The sequence below is a fragment of the Martes martes genome (genome assembly GCF_963455335.1).
Source record: "Martes martes genome assembly, chromosome: 11".
Classification (NCBI taxonomy): domain Eukaryota; kingdom Metazoa; phylum Chordata; class Mammalia; order Carnivora; family Mustelidae; genus Martes; species Martes martes.
In genome coordinates, this window is record NC_137899.1 from 54,991,802 (window position 1) to 55,000,987 (window position 9,186).

The following is a 9,186-nucleotide window of genomic DNA, read 5'->3' on the forward strand; positions in this document are numbered from 1 at the left end:
TTAATTTGCTGTAGGACTTAACAATAGCAAAGGCTAATGGGTTGAGTTTTGAGTCTCCACTCATCGAACACCTATTACCTACTTTGTGCCAGGCACTAATGCCGGTGGCAGAGAGAGACCAAGAAAGACCAGAAGCCCTATCACTGACCTCCTAGAGATCACACATATTCCATAGTGGTAAGGGTGAGGGAGGGCAAGCAGAATAAAGGTGAGGAGAGCTAAGGCTGCAGTTGTAATTAGGGTAATCAGGAAAGCATTCCTGAAGTGATGTCGGAGCAAAACAGAGTGAGGAAGCGAGCCTTGCACAGGAGCATCTGAGAAGTTGGAGGAAGAGGACTCCAGCAGGAGGGATGAGCCCTAAGATTGGACTGTGGCTAAAGCATGATATCCAGAGGAGCCAGAAGGCAGCAGGAGATAAGACACAACAGTACAGCAGTGTCCTACAGGACCTGCCATCTTTGCCACCAGAGTGTGAAGACCTGTTGACAATCAAGTGAGTTGATCTCCCTGGTCCTAGCAAAGCCCTGTGATCCAGAGATCACAAACTGGGAGCCAGAGGAGCGTGGGCTTCCTTCCTGGTTTGGCCACTTACTAGCCACACCACCTTGGGCAAATTAACCTTTCTACATCCCCTCTTCCTCTTTTGCACAATGGGGATAATACCTCACAGATCTCTTAAAGGATCAAATAAGGTAACTACCGAGCTCCTAAGACCATAGCGTTCAGTAGGAGTTATCATTAATTATAAATTAATCCAAAAGGTGAGGGAAGGGACATGGAATATTTCTCAGTTGGACCAATGCTGAAAAGCTTTGGAAATGGATAATAATACATTGAAAAGTTAATTCTCAGTATCCCATAAAGGAAAGAGAGGGAAAAAACTTGGAATTCGATTCAATTGTATATTTTTCTCAAACTATCTGCTTATGAGCTAGTTTGGGATGCTCTATCTCAAAATTAGAGGATAGTCTTGTTTCCCCAATGTAAACAAAATTGAAGTTTCAAGTCGTTTTTTTCCTGTAATTTTAAGATTTTTTTATTTATTTGAGATAAAAAGAGCCGGGGGGTGGGAGGGGCAGAGAGAGAGAGATGCAGACTCCCAGCTGAGCACAGAGCCTGATGTGAGGTTCCATCCCATGACCCTGAGACTGTGACCTAAGCCTAATAAGAGTTAGACACCCCTATTTTTTTTCCTAATTTTAAAATGTTAATTCCAACTACAATTTGCCTACCTCCAAAGTAATAGCAGACAACCAAACAAGTGAACAGAAGCAGACCAATTAGTGAAAAACAGAAACAGCCGCCCATGTATTCAATAACCTTTTTTTGGACATGTTTGGAAAATGTTCTATATTTGAAATCATTCCCTATATTTATTAAATAGATGAAATGAATCCGAACTTACAGGGCAAAAGTACTCCTGTGTTTTCAGCTACCTACCAAATTCCAGCCACAAAAAGAAAATGTGTAATTTTGTGTCCAAAGGTTTTCCTACCCTAGACAACTACTTTTCAGACTTGATTCAGAAAAAGAATAATAGGATGCTTTACACTTATGAGCTCTAAGCTACTTTCACTTAGCTGTCCAGATTATTTGTGGAATAAGATAGGATATAAGTAAATAAATTGTCCAAACTGGCTTAGTGTCCTGCCAGGCTCAAGGGCACCTCGGGCTAGTTCCTGCTCTCCACTTCCCCTGCCTTGTCCTCTTACTCTCTTACTTTGACTTCAGATCCTGTTCTTAATTCTGACTTGCCCCTTCCATTCTCAAGCTGATTTTTGGAGATGCTTTTTTCCATTAGTCAATACTTTATTGAGCACCTCTTGTATGCCAGGTTCAGGCACAAGGGGTGCTATTCCTCTTTTCTGCACTAACCCTGATTCCTTGGATCTGTACCTCAGCTAGATTTCTAGAGCACCTCAAGATCTTCTTGCCACAATCCTAGGGACCTGCTGGCCAGCAGTTGCAGAGATGGGAGTATATTAAAATAGTCTGCATCTGCAGAGAGGAGCCAAGGCTTAGATCATGTTAGGCTAAGTTAGGATGAACAGGTTTCATGTCAGAGTCAGCCAAGAAATCAAACCCTGGAAGCAAAGATCAGAAAAACAGCAAATTACAGAGAAGAGGAGGAAATTAAATGTAAGCAGTTGTCTCAATCACCCATCCGTCTTTGAATCATGCATTTCTAGATGGTTGGCTTGGCTCAAATTGTGTTATTTATTATCTTGCTATGAAATGTGATGTAATAAATATTTTATTGATAGTATTATTTTTGAGATGTGGGAGCCATAATAAAGGTTATATCTTATGGTAAAATCATTTCTAGCTTGAATTTTATGCTAGAATTAAATTTTATGCTAGAATTAAATACATCAGTAATTCATTGTGCTATGGAGAGGGTATCATGGCTTCCAAGAGTTTGGTCACCCTAACAAGTTTGAGAAATACTGTTGAGGAAAGTAATTTAAAGGCAAACAATAAGTTAACTGGAAAAAAGATTCCAGCTCAGTTCAGGAATATTGTGAATGGTTACAACTTTAACTTAATTGTTTGACATCTTTGAAGCTCTCTCTATGTCAGCTGCTTCTTTGTCAAATATAGATATGTATATATGAAATGTGTGTGTGTGCGTGTTTCGTGAAGCATCATGTCTCTTTCCAAATACAGTCAGAAGTCAGAAGTAAATTTACTAGTTACTGTGGTTTTGTATTATAGTTGCTTCCTCTCACTTTCTATAATTTTATTATGTATAAATTTATTATGTGGACAAAAAGATTGTGAGAAAAATAAGCCCTATTCTGATGATAATATCTAACCTTATTTTGATGCTCATTTTTGTGGAATAGATTATGACTAGAAAGGGGTTTGGGGACCTATAGAAAGAGCCTCAGTTCTTGATATGTTGTTTTCTTGTTTGTTTTGTTTTTCAGAACACCTGGGGTGCCAGTTTGTATTAAAAGTCTTCGTAAGTATGTCCACTAAGTACTTTTATTTTACTTTTATTCTTGCATCAAATTGTAAAAGTAGACTTTGACATAAAAAAAGGAGAAGGAAGCATCTGGCCAACTCATTCAGTGGAGTGTGCAACTCTTAATCTTACCATTGTGGGTTCAAGCCCCACATTGGATATAGAGATTACTTAGGGATAAAATCCACTTAAAGGGCAGGGGAGGGCAAACCTACCTAAAGATTTTTTATTAAATTGGTCATTTTGCAGATATAAAATATATTTGCTGTATTTTTAGGGAAAATGTTACCTTATTTATAAAATGTTTAGAAAATATTTATTTTCCTTTAAGTATTACCATTATTTAATAAAATCCATGATCTTGAAAAATTCTTGAAAGAATTATTGGTATGAGAAAAGAGCAAAGAATCACCAAAGAATATATTTAAAGAAATTATTTGTCTTCAGTTTATGCTTCACATTCTAAGAGAAACACTGGTCAGATTTATGATTTAAGTACTTAAGTCTCTTACTTAGAAAAATATAAGATGTTTTTTAACTCTGGCTTTGTTCAGAATACTTCCAAAATAATTATGATCTGTAAACACATCAAGTAACCCTCCTGCTTTAATTTTTTGTAGCTGAGCTATAACGACCTAAAAGACATCCAGCTCATGAATCCTGAGGACAGTGCTTTGTCTTCAGGAATCTACAACATCCCATCAAAATTCAGACATATTTAGATGTCAAACTAAGAGTTACCATGTTCTAAGTTCAGTGCATTCCTCTTAGGCAAAAATATAAAAGTCATTATTGGTTCACATTGCCGTAGATACAGGTTTGATAGTCAAAGTATTAATAACAGTCATGGCACAGCATGCCTCAGTCAGAAAAGATACTAGACATAGTAATGGAGGAAGGTCCCAAAGTCCCTCCTATCCCTCCATCCCCACACACGCCTACCCAACCCCTTGTGCCAGGCAGTACTCTTCAGTTGCTGGATCCTGGGGAGGTCATGGGATGGTAAGAGAGGGATCAGGAACCACAGTGCCCATATACTTCTTGGTATGGAATTATCTCAATATCTTAATAACCATTATGCTATACTGCTGAATATGAGCCAGGGACAGTGCATTGATACTCTGAGCTATAAATATCTGGATAGAAAACCCCGTCCCAAAGTTATCCTTTTAATTGCTGAGTTCAAGAAAAAGCTCAGGCAGTTACATAAGCATTTTACTAAGACACACAAAAATCAAAGAAAAATGCAAGTGGAAAAGCCATTTCACTTAAAGATGAGACTGATTTAAAAACTTGCTGGAATATTTGTGTAAGTCCAGTTTCAGGGGGTTATGAATAATTTAAAAGGGAAGTCAGAGAAAGGGCTTGTTACAGTAACAAAGGTGTTGGCTTCCTAAACTTTATTTTCACTGGTTTTTAAAAGCCTGTTAACTATATTTATTGAATCTGAGACACAATTGGTTATTTTACGTGTATTAATTTATATATTACAAAAAATTTCTGCCAATAACACTACAATGCCTTAATGTTACTTAGAAGTTTTATTTTACACTTATGAAAGAGCTCTAATAGACTATTTAGACAGATATTTTCTCATATATCACTCCTGTGCATATTTTAAGAATCCCAGTGAGGGGCTCCTGGCTGGCTCTGTCTGTGGAGCATGTGACTCTTGTTCTTGGGGTTGTGAGTTTGAGCCTCACGTTGGGTATAGAAATTACTTAAAAAAAGATCTTAAAAAAAAAATAAAGACCCTAAAGAGAAGTTTCTTCATATGCAGTGACTCACTTTTCAATCATGTTTGTGCCTAAGAGTAGTAGTTTTAAAACTATGTTCATAGGGGCACCTGGGTGGCTCAGTGGCTTAAAGCCTCTGCCTTCGGCTCAGGTCATGATCCCAGGGTTCTGGGATCGAGCCCCGCATCGGGCTCTCTGCTCAGCAAGGAGCCTGCTTCCTCCTCTCTCTCTCTCTGCCTGCCTCTCTGCCTACTTGTGATCTCTGTCTGTCAAATAAATAAATAAAAAATCTTAAAAAAAAAACGATAAAAAAAAACTATGTTCATAAATTCTTTGATATTCCTTCCTTCAATAAGTGAAGCCTAATTCCCTCCCTTGAGTGTGGGCTTGACTTTGTGACTTGCTTCTAATGAACAGAATAAAGTGGATGTTACGGTGTGAGACTCAAGACTGGGATACAGAAAGTCACTGTGGCTTCCTTCTTAGTTCTTCTCTTGGATTATTCTATTCACTTCAGAGGAAACCAGCTGCCATGTTGTAAGCAGCCCGAGAGAGGGGCCCACATGATAAGGAACTGAGACCTCTGGACAGCCGCCACATACGTGAGCTTGAAGTGGATCTTCCAGCCCATTCAAGCATTCAGATGACTACGGCCCCCAACGCCACCGTGACCACAACCTCATGAGGGACTCTGAGCCACAGCACCCAGCTAAATGCCTTTCAGATTCTTGACCAACAGGAACTGTGTGAGCTAACAAAATGTCTGTTCTTTCAGGCTACTACATTTGGGGAGTTGTTTTGCAGCCATAGGTAACTAAGACACCAGGAGTCATGAATTTTCAACCAATATCACTTTCTGTGACACTAACAGCATTAACGATGCAGCATTTATAAAAGAATGCTTTACTTTTATTCTCCAGGAATTTCTCTGCAAGCTTTGCTATAGATGTGTGGTGGGGACACTCATAACAGACAGTTCTCGTCAGTCCTCAAATGTAAGACATACCCCAATTTCAGAGACGTGAAAACATGTGCACCACACAATTGATGAAATACACTTCAAACTATGTTTGTGATTTCCCTTCTGCTCTCATCCACCCCCTTTCTTCTCAAAGCCCTTAATCTTGCCAGTGGCAGTTTTATTGACCAGTTCAGGAGACAAGTACTGAGCTTCACGGTGGGGGGATTGCTGTATTTGCACTGTTGTTTACATGGGAAATGAGAGGCTTGGGTGGCTGAGAAAGGGGCTGCTGGTGTGAACTGAAAGAATGCTTTATGAACTCTATCCTGTCCCAGCCCAAGCAACCCTTGGAGAGCCACAGAGGATGCTCTTTTTGTAGGAGGCAGGAATTGCTGGGGAAGTGGTAGGGGCTTTTTGGTGCTGGCAAAGTTTGGGCATTAAAAAAAAGAGCATGACCATTCTTGGAGATTTGGGAATATTCTAGTTTTATGAGGATTTCTATCTCCTGGAACAATTCACTACCAACCTATTAGGAATATAAATGTATATTTAGGAAGAAAAGCAAATAATTGCTTACTGGTTCAGAAAAAAACCTTAGCAACATTATAGTGGGCACATTAGCAATGTAAATATGAAAGGAATAAGGAGATTTATCTGACCTAAGCACATTGCTCTCCTCCTTAAATCTCTCTGCACTAAATAGGATATCTTATATGAGAGGGCTTTGTAAACTGTTGAGTGCTAAACTTGAGCATAAGGCTTAATTACATACGTGTCTGCTGCCTCCACGCTGGGAGGGATCACTAATCTTCATTTAATTCCCACCTGCACCCTGAGCTGAGCACTTTCTCTAGGCTTTCTCCTTATTTCTGATCTCAAGGAACGGTTTATCAAACAGGAATAGAAATAATAATGTTTAAGGTGACTTAGAAGATATTCTGAAATAATTATGTTTATACCCCCTACAACTTGACTACCTTTCATATTCTTTTGATGAATTTATTTAATCTCTAAATCTTCCTCCTCTGGAACTTGTGCTCCTAACTTAAAGCTGCTTTCTTGTTCTGATCACCTGTAATTTAATTAACCTCTTTTTACAGGTTTATTTTTTTCTTCTTCAAAGACTCTGACTTTTTTCTGGCTAAAATTTCTTAGAAAACAGAAGTCCTTCCTTTGCTGACATTTTTTTGAAGGGCCTGTTTCAAGTCAACAAATATTTGAACAATAGTAATGCTAGAAGGTCTATCCTAGATACTGTAGGGGATAAATAAATTAATAAATGGCCCCATCCCTGATAGTTCCTGTCCTCAAAGGGCTTAGTTGCCAATAAGAAAAAAATAAGAAAGCTCCACCAGTAACGATAATGTCGAGTGGAGCACATGACCACTGGAACAGGAAGAGATTACACCAAGTACGGGGTGAGGATTTCCTCTCCTGAGTCATGTGGTTGTTTGCTTCCTCACTTGCTTTTGTCAGTCATTTCCAGTACAACTCAGTATTTTCTAAGTATTATGAAATTATTCTTTCTGTAAATCCTTTTGTTTTCTACTGTATTTACACCATTAGCTCTTACATTCAGGCTTATATTCTGGAAAGCTGACTTAAGTTGCTGTTGTTTTTTTTTATTTTTTATTTTTTATTTTTAAAGATTTTATTTATTTATTTGACAGAGATCACAAGTAGGCAGAGAGGCAGGCAGGGAGAGAGGAGAAAGCAGGCTCTCCACGGAGCAGAGAGACTGATTCGGGGCTCAATCCCAGGACCCTGAGATCACAACCTGAGCGGAAGGCAGAGGCTTCCACCCATTGAGCCACCCAGGCGCCCCGCTGTTGTTGTTTTAAATCAAACCCAACAGTGGTTAAGAAAACGGAACTAAAGTATTACTTTAGATCTGCTTTGAATGATCTTGACCTTAGGGGTTTCCATTCCTGTCTGATTTGCATATGTCTCTTCGCTGGCGTTTCCACCCTTCTCAACCCCTATGTTACATATATTAGGGCTGAGACAGCAGCTCCCTGTTATAGTTGTCTTTCACCAATTTGTTTTAATGTCATGATATCTCTGAAAATCCAGGTAATAAAATTCCTCAAATTGCATGGTTTTCTCAGTTTTACCCTGTTTTTCTTTTCTTCTTCCAAAATCTTAAGATGGCCTCAGTCAAGGGATTCTCTAAGAATAAATTTCCTTAAATGTGTAGCTACACTTAAAGAAGGAATAAGGTGACAACGTCTCTGTGATTCATGGGAAACTGTGTTAGTGTAGGGTGGTATTTTCGATGATGTTTTAGGTTATCAGTGGCTTCTGAGGAAAAAACACCTTCAATATGTCTCTTGGCTAACTACCAAATGGACACTTACTTTTCCCATTTTCCTCACCAGCAGAACCCAGACTTTGCTCAAGCTCCTCCTAGTGGTCATGTCTTTAAGAGGAGGCTGGAGGTGGATCTTAATGAGGTAAACTAACAGAGAAGTTCTCATGTCCTTTGACAAATATAAGGATTAGACCCGGGCATGAGATGTAATTCTAGCTGATTTGATGTAAGCGGAAGTAAAGTTTTCTCCACTCAGAAATGAGGATATTCCTGGGCACCTGGGTAGGTCAGTGGGTTAAGCCTCTGCCTTCGGCTCAGGTCATGATCTCAGGGTCCTGGGATGGAGCCTGACATCGGGCTCTCTGCTCGGCGGGGTGCCTGCTTCCCTCTCTCTCTCTGCCTGCCTCTGCCTACTTGTGATCTCTGTCAAATAAATAAATAAGATCTTTAAAAAAAAAGTGAGAAATGAGGATGTTCTCTTTTCTTCCCTTTGGACATTGTCACCTACATGCAGCACTTAAAAGCACAGTTTGCACCGAGCAGCCGTGATACAAAGAATCACTGACCTACTGGAGACCAGAGAAAAGAGAGATGAACAGTCTCATCCCGGAGTCACTGAACTAATGAACCAATGACTTCACTACAGTGAGACTTCTGGGAGGTTATAAATGTCCTCATTCGATGCCACTATCAGTTGGGGTTTTGGTGAGCTGCAGTTAGAAGCGAAGCATCCTTCTGATGTCCCTTGTGATGGAATCGTTAAGTTAGTTTTCATTTCCACTGTTGTTCTCCTCCACTCTTCTCCTCAAGGCACTCCTTCCTCCTTCATTTGTTGGGTATCCTCCTGCTGTTTTAAATAATCTATTCATTACACTTGAAAAAAGTTGTGAAATTGGATCACTTACCCTCACAGAATAATTGTGATTGGAGCAAATGGGTTGAAGGGATTTCGGGCATTTGCAAACAGTAGAGGAGACCTTTTTAGGACACTGAAAACAGTCATATACTATTACTTATGAGGCTGGTCCTGAAGGCTAAGTTTGAATTCATCCTTGGTGGTATTTAGCAGAAATCCCACTTTCCCAGAGGAGAAACTGTGTATTTACACACTCTAGGCAAGATACCCACCCTTCTCCCTGTCAGAATCCATTGGTTCTATTATGTTTTTACTGCCCCTTCACCCCTCATTTCTCTCCTTACTCGGCTCAGG